General features: G+C 36.6%; 1 long non-coding RNA gene across 1 annotated transcript; it reads left to right on the forward strand.

The window, feature by feature from the left end:
* The first annotated feature begins 177 nt into the window (after positions 1-177).
* Positions 178-22,866, forward strand: LOC141419579 (uncharacterized). Its single transcript, XR_012444217.1, has 2 exons — positions 178-265; positions 22,389-22,866. It is a non-coding gene; the product is annotated as an uncharacterized lncRNA (long non-coding RNA).

The following is a 22,866-nucleotide window of genomic DNA, read 5'->3' on the forward strand; positions in this document are numbered from 1 at the left end:
AGCTTCTTCCCACCCACAGCGAGGCAAACTGCTGGACAGGGCCTGAAATCACTAAGGGCCACCTCTGGGAACTGATTGTGTGTGTGTGTGTGTGTGTGTGTGTGTGTGTGTGTGTGTGCACTTCCAGGTTTGTCTGAGAATCCAGAGCAGAGCCATTGCAAATCACATAATTTCCACAGCCTCTTCCCATACACACAGGAAAGGAAAGTCAACTGGTGGACAGAAGCTGAAATCACTCTAACACATCTCTGAGAACTGCATCTCAGTGAGTATTTGCTGATTCATGGGTCTGAGGGCCCCAAGTCCAGACCCTCTGTAATCACATAATTTCCATAGTCTCTCTCTCTCTCTCTCTCTCTCTCTCTCTCTCTCTCTCTCTCTCTCTCTCTCTCTCTCTCTCTCTCCTCTCCCTCCCTCTCCCTCTCCTTCTCTCTCTCTCTCTCTCTCAACTGAATGCTAAGTAGCATCCAAAATTACTGAGGCTCACCTTTGGGAACTGCATCCTAGTGTGTGTTTAACATAAGGCAGGTCTTAGGCCACAGAGACCATGCCCTCTGTATCATATGATTTCCACAGCCTCCTCCCCCAACAGGGATGTGAATGACTGGGCAGGGTCTGAAATCACTGAGACCTGCCTCTAGGTACTGCATCCCAGCAATTTGCTGCCATGCAAGACCAAGGGCCCTGAATCCACAAGATTTCCACAGAATCCTCCACACAGGGAGGTGAATTCCTGGTATGAACTGTAAGCATTGAGACCAGCAGCAGAGTGCCTAGGTCACTCAGTTTCCCCTATCAGTGCAGAACTCAGTTGCCTTGTTTGCTCCTCCCATATTCTGATGCATTAAGGGGTCAACCCTAGGCTTGGAAACATTCTTCCCTTAAGGACACAAACTGAGCCATCTGTGGAGCAAATGTGAATCTGAATGATCTAATAGCTATAAAGCTCCCTAAAGCTGTAAAGCTCCCTTCAGCCAGCAGTAGCTCACAGTACACAACAAAGACAAGCTTCTATCATGAAAGGAACCCAGAAACAGACAACCAGCACTTCTACAAGAGACTCCAGCTATTTTTATCAATCTGAGCAGTGCTGAAGATCAGACCTGGTGCTCTGAGCTTGGGAGTAAATATTTACCTTTTGAGCTATACCCTCCATGCTGTGGTGGACACAGCACGTCAACGAAACACTACAGTGTGCTGTCTGAACATTGAGACTATTTCAACCAAAATTAAAACTTCCATCCAATGACTTCAACTCAGGTGTGCAAATCCAACACATAAATACAATAAGTCAAGAACTATGAAAAACTAAGGCAACATGACCCTCCCAAACACAACAACTCCATAGTAACAAAGACTAACAATAGTGAAGTGGATGAAATCTCAAAAAATTCAAAAAATGATCGTGAGAATGATCAATGAATGTTAAGAGGACATGAAAAAACACTTGAATGAATTCCAAGAAAACTCAAATAAAGGACTGAATAAATTAAATAACCCAATGCAGGGCATGAAAAGGGAATTCAATAAAGATATAGAAATTCTGGAAAACTCAAATCAAAATTCTGGAAATGAAAAGCTAAATTAATCAAATAAAAAACTAGGTTGAAAGTCTGTTTTGTAGACTGCCTCAAATTGAAGACAAGATATCAGGCCTTGAAGACAAAGTAGATATATTAGAACATGCAGTTGAAAACAAAGAAAAATACTAAAGAACAGAACATGCAAGACCTCTGGGACACCATTAAAAGACCGAACCTATGAATCTTGGCAATAGAAGAGGGAGAAGTGCAAGCTAAAAGCACAGAAAATATATTTGATAAAATAATAGCAGAAAACTTCCCAAATCTGAGGAAAGAGATGGTATTCCGATATAGGAGGCTTTTAGGATTCCAAACAGACAACACCAGAAGAGAATATACCTGTGTTTATTATAGTTAAAACTTTATTCATACAGAACAAGATAACAATATTGAAGACTGCAAGACAAAAGCACAAAGTCACCTATAAAAACAAACCCATCAGAATAACAGATTTCTCAATATCAACTTTGAAAGCAAGGAGGGCAGGAAATGATGCATTTGTAACCCTGAAAAAAAATGACTGCTAACCTAGACTAATGTACCCAGAAAAGCTATTCTTCATAATAAAAGGGGGAATAATGTCTTCCATGACAAACAAAACCTAAAGCAATTCATGACAACTAACTTATTTCTACAGAAGATACTTAAGGAAATCTTACACACAGAAGAGGTAAATAAACATAACCATGAAAAGAATAAATCTCACTAGATGAATAAACAAGCAAATGAGCACTACAGAAGAATTAAACCCTACAAAAATAATAACAGGAATTACTATATGCATTTCAAAAAATAATGAATGTTAACAGTCTCAATTCTATAAACAAAAGGCATAGACTGGCACATAGGATCTTAAAAAAAAACAGACAAAACCATTTGTTGCCTATAAGAAATGAACCTCACTGGCAAAAACAAATATAGGTTTAGAGTGAAAGAATTAAGAAAAGATTTTCCAAGCAATTGGAGCTCTAAGCAAACAGGACTAGCTATACTCATATATGACAAAGCAGACATCAAGCCAAAATTAGAAGACACAAAGCAGTCACATCGTATTGATAAAGGGAACATTTCAGCAGGAGAGAATAATAATTATAGAAATATATATACCTAAGGTCAGTGCACTCAATTTCATAAAGCAAACACTACTGGACATAAAAACACAGATAGACCCCAATAAAATAATGCTTGGTGACCTTAATTCCCCACTGTCATCAGTAGATGGATTATCCAAACAAAAATTCAACAATGAAATTTAAGAATTAAATGACACTCTAGATCAAATGTACTTAACAAACATACATCTACAGAATATTGCACCCAATAGCCACAGAATACAGATTCTTCTTTTTTTTAATAGCTGAATGATATTTCATTTATTTTTATGAAAGTTTTTATTAGTATATGATACTTATAAGGAGGGTAATGTTGTGACATTTCCAAATATACATACATTGTACCCTAGTTTGGTTCATCCCCTCCATTATTCTCCCTCCTATGCCATTCTGCTTCTCAAGATGATTTCAACAGGTTTCAATGTTCCACATTCATACATGTATAGAAAGTACATCACCCACATTCACCTTCCTTTACCCTCTTCATTTTCCCTCCCAACCACCCCCTGCTGTTTCTCTCCCCTTTATATGAATTGTTTTTACATTCCTGTCCTTCATTGTTTTAGTGTCTATTCATTGTTTGTTGGGGTTTTGGCTTGGTATTCTACCTATATATTGTAGTTCAATCAGTCAAACCCCCTCTATTACTCTTCCTTACCCTTTTCCTCTACCTTGAATTGTTCAGCAGTTTTCAGTGTGTCTTGCTATGTCTTGTTCTTATATAGGGGTGATGTATTTCAATATTATTCATCCCCATCAGTCCTCATTTCCTCCTTTTCCTCCTTTCCTATTGTCCTCTAACAGTCCCACTTTGGAAACACATTCTGTATATATATATATATATACATATGATAATATTGGATTTGGATTTATCTTCTACATTTGAGAGAAAGTATGTGACTTTTTTCTTTCTGAGCCTGACTTACTTCACACAATATGATGTTCTCTAGTTTCATCCATTTTCCTGTAAATGACAAATTTTCATTCTTCTTTATGACTGAATAATAGTCCATCATATATATATATATATATATATATATATATGATATATATATATATATATATATCATATATATATATATATCACATTTTCTTAATCCATTCATCAGTTGTAGGATGGGCTATTTCAATACCTTGGCTATTGTGAATAATGCTGCAATGAACATGAGTGTGCAAGAGTCTTTACTGTATCCTGACTTACATTCCTTTGAGTATATGCCCAGGAGTGGAATTGCTGGATCATATGGTAGTTCTATTTTTAGTTTTTGAGGAGCTTCCATACTGTTTTCCACAGTAGTTGTACTAATTTACATTCCCACCAACAGTGTATAAGAGTTCTTTTTCCCCACATCTTTGCCAGAATTTGTTGTTGTTTGTGTTCTTGATGATAGCCATTTTAACAGGTGTGAGATAGAACATTAATGTGGTTTTAATTTGCATTTCCTTTATGGCAGAGGATGTTGAACATTTCTTCATGTGTTTTTTGTTCATTTGTATTTCTTCCTTTGAAAAAACCTCTGTTCAGTTCATTTGCCCATTTCTTCATTGGTTCATTGATTCTTTGGGAGTTTAGTTTGTTGAGCTCCCTGCAAATTCTAGTTATTAATCCTTTGTCAGATGCATAGCAGGCAGGGGTTTTCTCCCATTCTGTGGGCTGTCTCTTCAGTCTGGTAACCATTTCCTCTGCTGTGCAGAAGCTTTTAGTTTCATGTAGTCTCATTTGTCACTCCTTTCTCTTAATTGCTGAGTCTTTGGAATTCTTATTAGGAATTTGGTGCCTATGCCTATACATTCCACTGTATTCCCTACTCTTTCCTGCACTAGTTTCAAAATTTCAGACCTTATATTAAGGTCTTTGACCTTAACTTTTAATTGATACTTGTACAGAGTGAAAGACAGGGATCTAAGTTCAGTCTTCTACACACAAATATCCAGTTTTACCAGCAACATTTGCTAAAGAGGCTGTCTTTTCTCCATCATATGTTTTGGTGAGCCTTTGTCAAAAATCAGGTGGGAGTAGCTATGTGGATTTATGCCTGGGCACTCTATTCTGTTACATTGATTTTCGTGTCTGTTTTGTGCCAGTACCATGCTGTTTTTATTATTATGGCTCTGTAGTATACTTTGAAGTTAGGTATTGTGATACCTTCAGCATTGCTCTTTTTGCTCAGTATTTGGCTAACTCAAGTTCTTTGGTATTTCCATATGCCCTTTAGGGTTGATTTTTCAATCTCTGTGAGGAATGTCATTAGAATTTTTATGGGGATTGCATTGGACATATAGATTGCTTTTGGTAGTATAGCCATTTTCATATTAATGCTGCCAGTCCATGAGCATGGAAGATTTTCCTAACTTCTGATGTCTTCTTCAGTTTCTTTCTTTAGAGGTTTGTAGTTTTCATTGTAGAGAAACTTCCTTTTTTAAATTTATTACTGGGTAATTTAAGAAAAAAATGGAATTCTTTTCTTAATTTCATTCCTAGTCTGTTCATTGTTGGTATATAGAAAAGCTTCTGATTTTTGTATTTTGATTTTGTATCCTGCTACTTTGCAGAAGGTGTTTATGATGTCTAAGAGTTTTCTGGTGGAGTTTTTAGGGTCTTTTATCTATAAGATCTTGTCATCTGCAAATAGGAATAATTTGACTTCTTCCTTTCCTTTTTGAATTCTTTTTATTCCCTCTTCCTGTCTTATTGCTCTGGCTAAGAATTCCAAAACTATATTGAATCAGAGTGGAGAGAGTCTTCTTCCTGACTTTAGAGGAAATGGTTTCAGTTTTTCTCCATTTAGTGTGATGTTGGCTATAGGTTTGTCGTTGATACCCTGTTTTATGTTGAGGTACATTCCTTCTATTTCTACTTTCTTTAGAACTTTTGTCAAGAAGGATGTTGAATTTTGTCAAAGATTTTTCTGCATCTATTGAGATGGTCTGTGATTTTTCTCCTTGCTTCTCTTTATGTACTGTATAACAAATTCACAAATTCCATACCAAACCAGATATTTATGTGAAATATAAAACTCTTGGCAGTATAGTCTATAAATGGATGGGTGTTGGAAAAATAAAAATTGTTCCCAGAGATTAAAATTTAGGCATAAAAATAATGGGAGTGGGAGAGACGCTAAGGAAGAAAGGGGGATGGGAAGAGGAGGAGAAGAGGTGTGAGGTGCAGGGACTGCATGTTAATAAGACCCTAGTGTGTAGAAGTGTAGTTCAGTTGTTGTGGAGGAGTGTGCTATTGTCAGTGATTGCAAAAGGATAGAAAGGATGAGAGTAATATAAGAAGATGGTAGAATAAACCACTAATTGAGTGGTTTGTTAGGAAGAGATAGAGATTGTACAGAAATAGGAAGGAGGAGAAAGAAAAGAAGAAAAAGAAAAGAGGGGGAGAATTGAAAAAGTTAGGAAATAGCACACAACTCTAACCCTGGCTCCCAGGGGCAAAGGTAAACTGAAGCCACAACCATGCAGTAATACAGAGAGCCCTGGTGAAACAGAATGGCAGCCCTAGCCACAGGAGAAACCCATAAATCTTGCAAGCCTTAAATTTAGCATAGGGATTTGATGGGGCAATGACTCCCCCTGCATTGCAGGTCAGCATTGGAGAAAAAATTTATTTTAGTTACTCCCATGTTGGGAGCCATGAGCCACAATCTGACAATGTCACTGTGGCTTAGCAGGATCCTGACAAGGTCAGGGACTGCAAGTGCACCATATCTCTCACTGAGGCTTTGAGGAAACATGGAGTGGCTCCCTTTGTCTGGAAAAAAGAAATATTAACCTGAAGGTATTTGTTTATGAAAGGTCAGAAACAGGACACAAGCTCTTCGCAACCAGGCCCGAGTTTTCTGTATGTGAAACCAAGTGAAGCTAGATGAAAACAGGGAGGTTTGGGTGTCCTCATTGAAAGTAGAAGGGTCCTTTCGTGTGTCTCGTGTCTTCAGTCCTTCCTTAGGTCCATTCAGGTCAGGGACCCTTGAGATTCTGGCACTCCCATATCTTGTAGAGCTATAGCCAGACCCCATCTTAAGAGGGGCCTATTGTTTGAGACTGAACTACTCTTGAGACTTGGGAGAAAAGGACCAATCACAATTCAGGGAGACTAGGGACACTCTGTCACAGTTTCTGGGTGGGAGATAGCCACAAAAGGAAGTCATGGAGTGACTTAGATTGTGAAGGGCACTGTGATTGGTGGTCCTACCTTATGTAAGAAGGAGATAGTCTCATTGCCTGTGATCATAGCAAAGACTAAGAGCTATCCATGACCAGAAGATAGTACAATCTCCTATGTTGACTCCCTACTGCATGTAGTTTACTACCAGATGGGACTGAGAACTCTGAACCCAGGTTCAGTGAATCACTTGATTTCTTCCACCTTCTCCCTCCTGCAGGGTGGTCTACTACTGTGTGGGACCTGAAAGCACTGAGATCAGAAGGCAAAGTGGCTAGCTCCCTTAACTCCCCCCCCCCACACACACACACAGTGCAGATCTCAGTGCTCTGTTTGCCTGTGTCATTCTCTAATGCACTTGGGGAACACCCATAGGCTTGGATGTTTGCCACCCCTGGGTGCACAAACTAGGGGGTCTGTGTAGCAATTGGGAATCTGCCAAGCCCACAGGCCACAAAGTTCACCGGAGCCAGCATTAGCTCTGTGTATGCAAAGAAGGGACGCTTCTAAAGTAAATGCAGTCTTGAAACTGAAAACTGACCCTTGACTGGCCTTGTCCTCAGCCCTCATAAAGAACCAGCCTAACAGTATTGTTGCTGTTATAGTAGTTCATTTTCTCCTCTCCAAGCAGTACTGGGGATTGAGCATCTCTCTTTCAAGAGAAAGATGCTCAGTAAGAAGACCCCTGAATAATACTAAAAGAGATATCCATCCAAAGAGATGTGTAAATCACAACTTAGAAACACAAAAAATATGAAAAATCAAGGCAACATGACTCCTCAAATTGTTCACAACTCTTAAATAAATAAGTCCAAAGATATTGAAAAGGTCAAAGTGCCAAAGAATTCAAAAATCTAGTTTTTAAAATGATCAAAGACCTCAGAGAGGATTTAAATAAACTGGTGAATGAAATAAAGAAGTCAAAGACCTGGGTGAGAAAGTCAACAACCTGAATGAGAAATTAAGCAAAGAGATAGAGTCAGAAAATAAAACCAAATGGGACTCTTAGAAATGAAAAAGTCAATAATTTAAATAGAAAACTCAATAGAAAGTATTGCCAATAAATTAGACCAGCAGAAGAAAGAATATCAAGGATTGAAAACAATAGAGTCAAAGTAACAAGGACAAAATGGTGCTGATACAGAAACAGAGTCATTGACCAATAGAATAGAATAGAGGACTCAGAAATAAACCCATGCAGCTGCAGCCATTTATTCTTGACAAAGTCGTCAAGATATTCATTGGCAAAAAAACAGCCTTTTCAACAAATGGTGCTAGGAAAACTGTATATCTATATGTAGAAGACTGAAACTTGATCCCCATCTCTCACACCATACAAAAATCAACTCAAAATGGATCAAATACATTAGTGTAAGACCTGAAACTTCATAACTACCAGAGGAAAACATAAGCAAAACCCTTGAATATATAAGCATAGGTAACACCTTCCTGAATAGGAGTCTAAAGCATAGGAAATAAGAGCAAGAAAAGACAAATGAGATCATATCAAAATAAAAGGCTTCTGAACAACAAAGGAAATAATGACCAGAATGAATTGACAACCTACCGAATGGGAGAAAATATTTCCCAGCTATTCATCTAACAAGGGATTAATATCAAGATTATAGAAAAACTCAAAAAATTAAACATCAAAGAAGCAAATCATCTAATAAATAAATGAGCAAATGAATTGGAAAATTCTCAACAGAAGTACAAATGGCCAATAAATACACAGGGAAATGATCAACATATTTAGCCATCAGGGAAATGAAAATGAAAATGACACAGAGAATCCACCTTACACCATCAAGAAAACAAATAGATAAAAGAAAACATAACTTATATGCAGTGGTGTATTATTCAGTCAGAAGTCAGTTTGATATTGTTCTCATCAATGAGTTTGGAAGTATTATACCCTCTTCTGTTTTTGGCTGTGTTTAAAAAAATTGATACTCTTTGAATATTTGCTAGAATTCACTCACAAAGCCATATACTCCTGTGATTTTAATTTGTTGAGACATTTTTGATTACTGATTCAATCTCATTATTAGTTTTATTAAAATCACATTTTTAGTCTGTTCAGTCTTTCTATTTCTTCTTTTATTTATCTTTATTATTGTTGTACTAGGAGTACATTGTGACATTCACCAAAGTTCTTACAATATACCATTTCTATTTCTTCTTGATTCTGTGTTGTTAGATTGTATATTTGTAGGCATTTATCCATTTATTCTAGGTTACTCAATATGGTGGCTTATAATTTTTTATAATACCCTTATGATTTTTTTAATTCTTTTTATTTCCTCTTCCATTGGTAATTTCATTTATTGGTATCTGGTCTCTTTTTTCTTAGTCTAGGTAATGGGTTTGCCAATTTTGTTTATCTTTTTTTCAAAGCTCAGTTTTTTTCTGCTGCTTTTGTATTCTCTATTTCTGTTCTAAACTTTATTTTCTTCTTCCTGCTAATTTTAGGATTAGTTAATTATATTTTTCTAGTTATTTAAGGTGCAAAGTTAGGTTTTTTCATATGACCTCTTTTTTTTTTTTAATAAATTTTTATTAGAATATATTCATTATATGGGGGAGATTTGTAGTAACAATTCCTTTTTTTTTCTTTTTTTTTTCTTTTTTCTTTTATTATTCATATGTGCATACAAGGATTGGTTCATTTCTCCCCCCTGCCCCCACCCCCTCCCTTACCACCCACTCCACCCCCTCCCGCTCCCCCCCCTCAATACCCAGCAGAAACTATTTTGCCCTTATCTCTAATTTTGTTGTAGAGAGAGTATAAGCAATAATAGGAAGGAACAAGGGGTTTTGCTGGTTGAGATAAGGATAGCTATACAGGGCATTGACTCACATTGATTTCCTGTGCGTGGGTGTTACCTTCTAGGTTAATTCTTTTTGATCTAACCTTTTCTCTAGTTCCTGGTCCCCTTTTCCTATTGGCCTCAGTTGCTTTAAGGTATCTGCTTTAGTTTCTCTGCGTTAAGGGCAACAAATGCTAGCTAGTTTTTTAGGTGCATATGACCTCTTTTTTAACTTCTCACTATAAATGTCCCTCTTACTGTTATTTTTGCCACATCCCATAAGCCTTAGCATGTTGTGCTTTAATTTGTGTTGTCTAAGAAACTTTTTAAATTATGTTTTGATTTCATCTTTGACCCAATGTCTGTTCATGTTGCATTTTTTTAGTTTACACATATTTGCAAACCCCTCCATTTTTCTGTTATTATTTCTACATTCACTCCTTATGGTGAGAAAAGTACTTGGAATGATTTCAATCTTCTTAAATTTATTAAGACTTATTCTGTGATCTAACATGTGATCTATCCTGGAGAATGTTCCATGTGCACTTTGGAAGAATGTGCATTGTTCTTTTTGTAGATGGAAAGTTTTGCTTATCTCTACTATTTGGTCTGTAATGTTATTCAGCCAGATGTTTCTTTGTTGATTTTTTTTCTGGATGCTGTATCCACTATTGTGAGTGGGATATTGAAGTCAGTTTACCGCTTCAGGTCTGTCAACTTCTGCTTTACACATATAAGTGCTATGATATTGGGTATGTATATATTTATGATTGTTCTATCTTCCTGTTAAATCAGACTTTCTCATTATATAACTACTTCTTTTTCTGTATAATCAGATTTTGACTTAAAGTATATCTTCTCTGATATAAGTACAACCATTTTGTGTTTATTTTGGTTACTGTTTGCATATAATATCATTTTTCATCACTTCCCTTTTAGGCTATGAGTGTCTAAATCTAAAGTGAGTCTCTTATAGACAACATATCACTTTAGCTTGCATTTTTTATTATCTATTCAGCCACTCTACAAATTTTGATTGGGAAATTTAACCCATTTCCATTTACAGTAATTTGTTAAAGATGGGTAATAATATAGCTTTTCTGTTCATTATTCTGTTTGTTCTGAAGTTTTATCCTTTTATTTTGCTCTTGCTTTCTTTGTTATTCATTGGCTTTTATACTGATTTTCTTTGATTTTTTTTCTCTTTACCTTTTGTGTATGTGTTATAGATTTTTCTTTATGGTTAGATGGACTACATAAAATATATTTCATTTTTAGCTCACCAATTTTTAGATCATAACAATTTAACATCAATAATATCCAGAATTCTATAGTTTTACTTCCCCTCACACATACACATCGACCTTGCGTCCTTTCAGAGAGAATTTGTTATTTTTTATATTGTGTATCCTTTAACAAATTTGTATCTATTAACTTTTATATTAGGATTAAAAGTAATTTATGTGCCACCATGACAGCCTTACAATATTCTGCATTTATTTATACATTTACCTTTAATGGTGAGATTTATGTGGCATTAAATTGCTGTTTAATGAAGCTTTGTTTCTATTTGAAAATCTTCCTTATGCATTTTAATAAGGCAAGTCTAATGGTGATGACGCCCTTAGTTTTTGGTTTTGTTACATTTTATCAAAGATATTTTTCCAATATAGTACATTCATTGCATCACTCAATAAGAAGAATACATTCTAAAAAATGTGTCATCAGGTAAATTCATCATTGTGCAAATATAGAGTTTAATTACCCAAACCTAGATGGTGTATACTACTCACTGAATATGACCTCTTTTTTGCAATCAAAAATGACAGTAAGCACAAGCTGTATGAAGCTGCTGGTGGCACAACACAGAATAATATTTTATAGTAAACTTATTTTTATAAGTAGGAGTTCACTCTAAAATAATGACTTAAAATTGTAATATAGTAAGTACCACAGTAATAAACCAATAATATAGTTGATTATTATCATTTCAAGTATTACATATTATATGTAATTGCATGTGCTACATTTTTATACGACTGACAGCACAGTAGGTTTCTTTCCACAAACACATGAGTAGTATGCTGTGCTATGAATTATAATAGCTATGATATCACAAAGAAATAAGAATTTTCAACCTTCATTATAATCTTATGGCACTGCCATCTTATATACAGGCCCTCACTAACTAAAAATGTCATTATGTGGTACATGACTCTATTCTCCATTGGAAAATTTTTTCCAGTACTTTTATTGCACTGTCTCCTGATATAAAATGTTTCTATTGAGATATCTCCTAATAGTTTTATCAGAGTTCTTTTTATATGTGAGGAGCCCTTTTCTTCCTTCAGTATTCAATATTTCTTATTTGCCTTTGATTTGGCAACTATATTATAATATGTTTTGCTATAGTCTTCTTTGAGTTGATCTTACTTGAGATCCTTAGAATCTCATAAATCTGGATGCCTAGATCCATGCCAGGATTTGGGAGTTGTTTTTTTTTCCAGTACTGGGTGGTGAACTCAGGGCTTCACGCTTGCTAGACAGGTGCTCTACCACTTGAGCCACTCTGCCAGTTATTTTTGAGATAAGGTCTCAGTTTATCTCTGGTCAGGCCTGAACTATGATCCTCCTATTTGTGCTTCTATACATAGCTTGGATGACAAGCATGTGCCACCACACACAGGAATTAATTGGTATGGGATCTCACAAACTCTTTTCCTTGGGCTGGCCTCACACTGTGATCCACCCAATCTCTACCATCCAACTAGCTAGGTTACAGGCTTGAGCCACTGCACCTGGCCCCATTTGGGATTTTTTTAAACTGTTACTTCTTTAAATAAGCTTTCTGCTACTTCTATGTATATGTTCTCATTCCAACACTTCCATAATGTATGTATTTTTTCACTTAATGGTGTCTCATAAATTCCACGGGCTTTTGTTACTCTTTTCATTTTTTGTCTTCCCTCTTTTGACTAGGTCACTTTAAATGTCCTGTCTTTGAGTTTACATATATTGTTTCTTCTGCTTGATTAAATCTAAATTGTATTTTTGGGTCTTTTGGTGGTGGGACTGAGGTTTAAACTTGGGGCTCTGCACTTGCAAAGCAGGTGCTCGCAAAGCAGGTGCTCTACCACTCGAGCCACACATCCAGTCTATTTTGCTCTGGTTATTTTGGAGATGGGATCTAAGAAACTATTTGCTCTGGGTGCCCTGGAACCATGATGCTCCTGATCTCAGCCTCCCAAGTAGCTAGAATTACAGGTGTGAGGCACTGATACCCAGTATTAATTGTATTCTTGAGCTTCATAATTTCTTTGTTCTTTTATATGATTTCTGTTTTTGAACTACTTAGTTCATGCTTTGTGCTATTAGTTAAATTGAGCTATTTTTCTGTGTTCTCTACCACAATGGACCTTATTTAAGGTAATTCTTGTGGGGATAGAAAGACAAGATAACAAGTTAGAAATTTCCTTTAAATGACCCCGTGAATGAGAAGAGTCAGAGTAACAAAAAGGAGAATATATTCTAAAGACAGAAGTAGAAGAAGAACGTCAGGAATCACAAAAAAAGGTGACAGGACAGCTGAAAATCATAGAGAAACAAAGACTATGCAGAAAAAAGGAGCAAACATTCCACAGCTCCAATCCCAGCTGGGGGGCACAAGGAAGGAAGCCAAAGCCACAACTGCAAGATAAGCCAGGCAACCCTGGTGAAACAGACTGGCAGACCTGGCTGCAGCATAAGCCCAGTTTTCACAAGTCTTAAATACAGTACAAGAGTTTAGAATGAAAGTCATTCCTCCTGAAAGGCAGGCTAACATTGAATAAGAAAGCCATTTTCTTGCTCCCCATATCTCAAAAGCACCATCTTAAGAAGGGGGTCTATTGCTTGAGACTGAGCTACTCTGAGGACCTAAAAACAAAGAATAATCACAAGTCATGGAGCCTAGGGACATCCTCCTACAGTGTCTGGGTGGGAGATAGCCGTGATAGGTGGTTGTGGAAAGGAGGAAGGTCTATCATGGATGCAATGAGAAGCTTAAGCAGCAGGGATCTCAGATGGTTAGGGACACAAACCTAACCTTTGAGGCATGGAACAAACCTCATTGTCTGTGATCACAGCAAACTGAGCTCCAAGCTCATGGCCAGCAGGTAGCATAGTCTCCCACTGCTGCACCCCCGCTCCCCACCACTGCATGTGATTTGCTGTCAGGCAAGACTGAGATGTCTGAAACCAGGCCCCACAGATCATTTGATTTATACAGGCCCCTCTCCTGAAAAGTGGTTAACTACTAAGTGGTGTCTGAAAGTGCTGAGATCTGTAGGCAGAGTGATGAGTTCTCTCATTCTCTGCTTCCAGTGCAGGACTCAATGCTATGTTTGCTTCCCTCACTCTCCAATGTAGTTGGAGGGACAACTCTAATCTTGTCCCTGGAAGCAAAAGGTGTGGGAGAGCTATGGAGATAGGGGGAGCCTGTCCAGCCAATGTTGGGGCCACTAGTAGCTCCCAGTACACAAATAAGGGAAGATTCTAAAGTGTATGCAAACCTGAAGCTGACAGCTCACCATTGACCACCCCAGCCCTCAGCCTATATAGCACCAACATAAACAGTAGGAACTACAAGAAACTCCAGCTATTTTTCTTTCTCATAGTGGTACTGGGGATCAGGGTGTGGATCCTGTGCATGTGGGTGAATGTCTGGCTATTGAGATACACCCCAGTCCAGTAGTGAGAAACTACGCCTAGCCGTGCAACTATCCAGTCCTGCCTAAACACTGAACTGAAAGAATACAGGTGATTAAAACTTCCAACCAGTGACTTGGCTTCATATGCACAAATGCCAATGCAGAAACATTAAAATGTGAATAAGGCAAGACAACTCCTCCAATGGCAACAATTCCACAATAATAGACTCTAACGAAAGTGAAGTGAACAGAAATCTAGAAAAGAATTCAAAATAATGATTATACGAATGATTAACAAAATTAAAGAGAACACCAACAAACATTTGAATGAATTCAAAGAGAACAAAAATAAACAGATGAAGAAATAAACATAATGCAGAATTTGAAAGAGGAATTCAATAAAGATATAGAAATCTTGAAAAAATAAAAATGAAATTCTGGGAATGAAAAGCTCAATAAGTCAAAACAATTCAGTTGAAAACCTCAACAATCAACTGACTCATGAAGATAATGTGAGGGCTTGCACACAAGATAGATGAATCAAAACATTCATACAATAATAAAGAAAAATAAGTATAAGTGGGACATATAAGACTTCAGGGACACAAAAGAACAAGCTTATTCATGGGTATAGAAGAGGAGAAGTGCACAATTTCAAGACATAAAATATGTTCAACAAAATAATAGCAGAAATTTTACAAATCTTGGGAAAGAGATGATCATGCACATACAAGATACTTTTAGAACATCAAACAGACAAGACCAGAAAAGAATGTCTCCACATCATGTTATAGATAAAGCATGAAGCATACAGAAAAAAGAAAGAATATGAAAGCTGAAAAAAGAGAAATGCCAAAGAAACACCAGCAGAATAACAGCAAATTTCTCAAAACTCTAAAGGCCAGAAAGGTATGGAATGTTGTTACTTCAAGGCCTGAAAAAAAAAAAACTGCAAACCTAGATTACTGTACCCAGGAAAGTTATCCCTCATAATTGAAAGAGAAATAAAAACACTCCATGATAAACAAAAACTAAAGGAATTCTTGACCACTAAATCAGTGCTGCAGTAGATACTTAAAGGAATCTACACACAGATGAAGATAAAAACAGCTAAGAGAGGAAATAATAAATTTCGATAGAAAAGTAGATAAGAAAATGAAGATTAGGAAAGAATGAAGCACTACAAAAAAGAACAAAATGACTAGACTTAGTGCAGATTTTCAATAATAACTCCTAATTGCAAAGGTCTTCATTCTCCAATCAAAACACACAAACTGGTGGATTGAATTAAAAATAAGACTCAGTAGTTTGCTGCACACAAGAAATGCATATCACTGGCAAAGTGATATAACCGGCTTAAAGTTTAGGATGGAAAATGATATTGCAAACAAAAGGAATCCAAAAGCAAACAGGAATACCTCTACTCATATGTGCCAAAGAGACTTCAAACCAAAATTAGAAGAGACAAAAAAGGTCACTTAATATTATATTGATAAAAGGAAGAACCCTTCAGAGGAAGTAACAATTGTAAACATATAGGCACTGATCATCAGTGAAGCAAATTTCATAAAACAAATGCTAATGGACATAAAGTAGATAGACCCCCCAACACGGTAGTAGTGGATGAATTCAATACTCTACTGTCATCAATAGGTAGATCATCCAGATAAATAATCAACAAAGAGACATCAGAATTAAATGACACCATAGACAAAATGGACTTTTTCTGGCAGTATTGTGGTTTGAACTCAAGGCCTCACACTTACTAGGCAGGTGCTCTACCACTTGAGGCATGCTTCCAACACATCTTTTCTTTGCAGTACTAGGATTTGAATTCAGAACTTCACACTTGAGAGGCAAGCACTCTACTGCTTAATCTATACCTCTAGCCTGAGCAAATGGACTTAACATATATCTACAGAATATTCCACCCATAGAATAGACATTCTTCTCAGTAGTCCACATAACTTTCTCCAAAATAGATAATATTTTAGAACATAAAACAAGTTTTAACAAATATAAGAAAACTGAAATAATGTCCTGTATTTTATCAGCCCACCATGGAATAAAGCTAGAAATTAACAAAAAGAGAAACAACAATAAATATACAAACACATGGAGTCTGAATGATACAGTTTTGAATGATCAGTGAATCACTGAAGAACTAAGAGGAGTTCAACAAATTCCTAGAAGTAAATGAAAATTAAAACACAGCATTCCAGAATATACTGTATACAATGAAAGCAGTTCTAAAGAGGTAAGTTTATAGTAGAAATGCCTACGCTAAAAAATCAGAGAGACCGCAAATAAACAACTTAATGATGCACTTCAAGGTATTAGATAAATAAGAACAAGCCAATACTAAAATTAGTAGAAGGAAAGAAATGTGTTTTAGCACAACTGAAATCAATGAAATAGAAGCTAAAGGAATAGTATAGAGGATCAATGGAATAGAGTTGTTTCTTTGAAAGAATAAACATGATTGGCAAATCCTTAGCCAAATTAACCAAAAGAAGACCCAAATTGATGAAAAATTAGAGACAAAAAGTAACATGACAACAGATACCAGTGAAATCCAGAGAATCATTAGGATTCCACTAAAGTGGAAGAGATGGATAAGTTTCTACACACATAACCTACCAAAATTCAACCATGAAGATACAAATAACTTAAAAACATCAACAATGAACAGTAAGATCAAAACAGTATATGAAACCTCCCAACAACAACAAAAACCAGGACCAGAAGATTCATTGCCAAAGTCTATCAGACCATTAAAGAAGAACTAGTACAAATGTTCCTCAAACTATTTCAAAAAAATAGAAAGAGAAGGAATGCTATCAAACTCATTCTATAAAACTAGTATTATCCTAATATCAAAAAATAAAAACTGGATAAGGATACAACAAAAAAGGAAAACTATAGGCCAATTTTCTTGATGAACATTGATGCACAAATCATCCATAAAATGCAAGTGAACCAAATTCAGGAACACATTAAAATGATCATACACCATGATAAGTTGGCCTCATTCTAGGAAGGCAAAGATGGTTGGACACACACTGATCAGTAAATACATTATAGTATATAATCAGAAGTAAGGACAAGAATCACATAACCATCTCAATAAATGCAGAAAAGGTCTTTGACAAAATCCAACATCCCTTCATAAGAAAAGCCATATAGAAACTAAGAAAAGAAAGTTTATACCTCAACATAATAAAAAGCTATATATGACAGATTTCCATTATTCTACTTAATGGGGTAAAAACTGAAAGTGTTTACTCTAGATGAGGAATGATACAAAGGTGTCCACTGTCATCACTCTTATTCATTATAGTGCTTGAATTTTTAGCCAAAAGAATAGGACAACAGAAAGAAATAAAAGGGTTATAAATAGAAATGGAAGAAATCAAACAATCCCTTTTTGCAGAATAGGTCAAAAAATTAAACAAGAAATCAGAATACTTAGAGACAAATAGAAAACATAAAAATAATAGACTGTCAAATTTTGGTTCTTAGAAAAGATCAACAAAATTAGCAAAACTTTAGGCAGGCTTACAAAGAAATGAGATAAGACATGAATGAGTAAATTCAGAAATGAAAGTGGGGGCATTACTAGTAGCCTTAAAGAAATAAAAAAGATTGAAAGAATATACTATGGCCATTTGTTCAGAAAAAAATTAGATAACTACATGAAATGGACAAATTTCTAGAAACTCAAATAAGAAGAAAATGTGAATAGATATACAACAAGGAAAAAGATTGAATCAGTAATCAAAAACTTCTTAACAAAGAAAATTCAAAGACCAGATGACTTCACTGGTGAATTCACAAAATATTTAAAGATGAACATCAATACTTCTCAAAATCTTCAAAAAGTATAAGGAGGGAACACTCATTAAATTAGGCCAACATTAACTGGTACTACAACAACATCACAAGAAAATGAAAGATTATTATCTATTATACAAATAGATGCAAAAATATGACACAAAATATTAGCAAACCAAATCCAACAGTGTATTAAAATAATTATACACCATAAAAATTTAGTAATTATTGCAAGAATGCAATTTGTTCAACATAAGAAAATCAATCAATATAATAACCTTATCAATAAAATGAATTTTGAAAATGTGATCATCTCAATTAACTCCATTGATGTAGAAAACAAAGTCCAACCTTCTTTCATGACAAAAATACTCAGATAAGTAAGAATAGAGAAGAAATTTCTCAAAGTGTTAGTGTCCATAAGAAATGCACAACTGATGAGTAAAAATCTCAGAATGGTGAAAAACTTGTTTACTGCAAACTATAAAACATTAGTGAAAGAAATTAAAGAAAACAAATAAACGAAGTTGCACGTCATGTTCATGGTCTGGCAGACTTACTATTAAGATGCCAATATCACCCAAAGTGATCTACAGATTCAATACAACCCTCATTAAAATTTCAATGGCCTTTTTTAAGAAATGGAAAGGCTGAAATTCAAATACATGGAGAATTAATTTCAGTTGAAGTATTCTCAATACTCAGGTAGGACTGTGCTCTGGAGAGGTTGAGTGCAGTTTTTCACCACTGGACTGGAGTGAAATAATGAAGCAATAATGAAGTCACCAGTCCAAAACCAAAGTGATTATTTAAATGAAATAAAAGAAAACAATTGGAAACATCATCTATCCCCCCAAAAGGATTGAATGTTCTGAGGATACCCTAGGGGTTTACAAATTATTAAAGGTATAGGCATTTAAAAAATCACAAAAAGAAAGTTAGGGAAGAAAAAAGAAAGAAGGAAGATGGGGAGATCAAGATGAAGTATATGACAGGACACAAAATAGTAGTATAGAGTATAGGGGATAGAAAAAATAAGAATGACCAAAAATGTAAAATAAAATAAAGATAGAAAAAAATTAAAAATAGGAAAAACTAAAACTCAGTACGTCTTCCTTGTGGAGGAGAAAAGTATATACCAGTTGGGCTTCATCATTGCAGCTGGTGTTCTCCAGTCTCTGGCCTTCAGCATTGTCTGTGGTTCTTCCAATGTGTTCATCCCCAGTTCCCCTCTGGACCCAGGATTGCCTATGATTTCCCTCTGTGCATAGCCTAGGTATGGTGGTTGGTGGTCGGTTAAGGCTCTGGGACAGGACAGTGGCTAGAGGGGGCATGGCGAGTCCTGTTGAGTAGCAGCAATTCCACAGGGTGGGGCTACTCCTTGAGGAGAGGGGCACTACAGCACACTGCAGCAATTCCGAGAAGGGTGGGATGGCTCCAGGCGTGAGGCTGTAGCTGGGTGGGTGGAGTGGCCTTGCACAGCTAGTGTGTTAGGGTGACTCTGCTCATTATATCCCCTCCCACAGCCCAGCCTGGGTTCACACCTTATCTTGGCAGAAGACTTGGTGTGCCGGGTAACTTCAGCTTGTCTGCAGTGGGGTTTTGCAGTCTTCTATCTAGCCTGCCAAGCTGGTGCTCTATTTACAATATGGCGTGCAGCTAGCTCTATGCCACACAAGGCACTGAGTCTAGGGATGAAGCATGTTAGAGCATGCACTGCAGTGTTTGCCCACTTCATGGCTCACCCTATGCCTGCACTTCACCCTGGGCAAAGGACTCAGGCATCAATAACCTCCAGCTCAATCACAGCAAGGTTTGCCATCTTCCCCCAAGTCTGCCAGGCTGGTGCTCCATTTGCAAAGTGGTATTGGCTTGCAACTAGCTCTCACCACACAAATACATGGGGCAGTGGGTCTGTGGACCAAGTGGACTAGGATGGATTCCACAGAGTTTGCCCACTTCCACATTTACCCTCTGCCTGAACTTTACCCTGCGTGGGAGACTCCACGCTGGACTAGCTCCAGCTAGTCCTACCAGAGTGAAACTCTGTTTGCAAAGTGACATCCAGCACATGTAATCTCTCACCACACAAATCTACAGGGCAGTGGGTCTGGGGATAGAATAGGTCAGGTTCTGCTCTACAGAACCTGTTCCTGTGGCTAGCACTAGTTGGGAGCAAGACTCCAGACACAGCCACTCTAGAGCTCTACCTGAGTGAATTTTTCTCTTTCTTTTATAAATCTAAATTCGATGTTTGTTTCTCCTGATCCCTTTCTATTATTCATTTACCAGTGCCCTCCTCTGCCCTTCTCAATCATCGGTCTTTCCTTATAGTCATGTACCTGAGGTTTTATTTCAGGTTCATGGAGATGCAGGAATGTGGTGGGTGTCTCTCATCTTTCATCTTTTCTCTACATTTTAAGCTGTTGTATCTGATACTTCTTGGTGCTGCTCAATAGACTATGACTTTCCTAGTCAGTGCTAACAGAATCCTGTGTTTGTTCAGGAAATGTGTGGGGATCCTCTATCCTCAGGGATGGCAGGCCTCTCCTTCTGCACCCAAAATGAATCATGGCTGGTTTAAGCCAGTCCTAGTTATCCTACTTTCTGTTTCCCAACCCTTCCTACCCCCACTTTCTTTGCACCCAAGTACTACTTTCTGAGCAATAGAATGAAAGGAAAACTTTGCTTGGCATTTCCAGTAAACTTCATTTCTTAATAAAATACAAAACACATGAGTAGGTCTCACTACCTCTTCTCCTTTCCTTTTAATCCTTCCTCATTTGTGATTATTTGACTCACCCAGCAACAATAACTGGAGCACTGAGTCAACGAATCCAAGGACAAGGAACCTCCACCATGAAGATGGCTAAGAGGATGGTGGTAAAAGAATTAATCCTTGTGATGTAAAACTTGGGACTTCAGCCTCAATTATCCTAAGATAATTACCTGGATTTTATTGCATAGCAATTCTGCAGTCAAATGCATCCTAATTAGTGCAGTTTTCTATGATGAACAATTATTACCTATGTAAAAACAAAAAAAAATTTCTCACATGCATGCACAAACACACACACATGCACACACACACACACACATAAACACACAGAAGAAATCTTTGTTGAAATTGGGATTCAGATTGCATTGGAAGTATGGTTTTGTTGGAGGAAACTTGATATTTGCCTGCCACAGAAGACTACCATTAGTTCTGATGTTTTCATCCATCAGCAGACATTCGTCATTAGTTTTAGGGCCCACACAAGATCTCCTCTCCTGATCTTTAACTTAATTACATCATAATGAAGTCTCCATTTTCATCTCATACCTACTCCAAGAACCAAAAAATACTGTTTGGGAAAATTTTCAATGGATCACCACCCAAGTCTTAGTGGCTCTTTTCCCTCCAGAATTAAAAACCCAGAATTCTACTGTTGTGATCATGGCAGGATATTTCAGTAAAGTAAGTGAAATTCCAGGAGGAAATTATTTATAAGGAAACTATTTTTATAGTTTTATAATAGTTTCTCACCCCAAAATAAAACAAGAGAATCCATGGATTAGAAACCATGACCTGGGAGTTTCCAAATAAACATATATAAGTAGTAAAATCTTCCTTATGCAAATGTAACCACTAATATGACAATATAACTGAAAAGGATTACATGTGCAACAGCATCTACCACTGAACTTCTTTTTTAAATTGAGTGTAAGCCACATGACATAAACAAAAACAATCTATGATGCATGCAAAAAGACCCTAAATAAAAATATGTATCCATTTTCAAGCAAAAGGGATTTTGGTAATGTAAAGATATTATATCTCTCCTGTATCTATCTCCACATTGAATGTAACTAGAATTACATGTTCAATTAGATCTTTGGTGGAACTTGAAATCTTTGTTCTTAAGTGCATGTAGAAAAATAAAAATAGCCAAAAATATTTTGGAAAGATAGTAACATAAGTCTACTTGTACTTCCATGTGTCAAAACATGCTCTAAAATTATAGTACTTAAAATAATATGATATTGGCTCAAGATCTGAAGATTTTTACTCTTTTCTAAAAGATATATGCCACATGTTTTCCCATAAGTGGGTTTTCTATTGTCATTGCTTGTTCTGTCTTTTCTCATGTAGCTTTTATTTTTTTAATGAACGCAGATTTATGAGTCTTTTTCCTTTTGTCTTATTTTAGCACGTCTTCGTAGTGGATTGCAATGACCTCCTTCCAATGACATGTCCACCTGGAAGGTGTGAATGTGACCTCATTGGGAAAAATAAAAGGTCTTTGCAGTATCGTTAAGTTAAAGATATGGAGAGAAGATCTGGTCAGATTTTCCGAATGAGCCCTAAATCTAATGACGAATTTCTGTGTAAGAAGAGGAGATGACATACAAGGAGAAGACGGGGATGTGAAAAGCCAGACAGAGATGAGAGTGGTACATGAGCAAGCCAAGGGATGCCAAGGATGTTCAGCAGCCATCAGAAGGCAGGCGAAAGCCATGGAATGATTAACCCTGAGAACATCTAGAAGGAACAAATCCTGACGACACCTTGATTTAGGACTTGTGGCCTTTATATTGTGAGAGAATAAATTTCTGTTGTATGCCACCCAATTTGTGGTAATTTATTATAACAGCCCTAAGAAACTAATAAAGCCTTCCTACCCCTAA

Source organism: Castor canadensis, chromosome X (assembly GCF_047511655.1).
Source record: "Castor canadensis chromosome X, mCasCan1.hap1v2, whole genome shotgun sequence".
NCBI classification, from domain to species: Eukaryota; Metazoa; Chordata; class Mammalia; order Rodentia; family Castoridae; genus Castor; species Castor canadensis.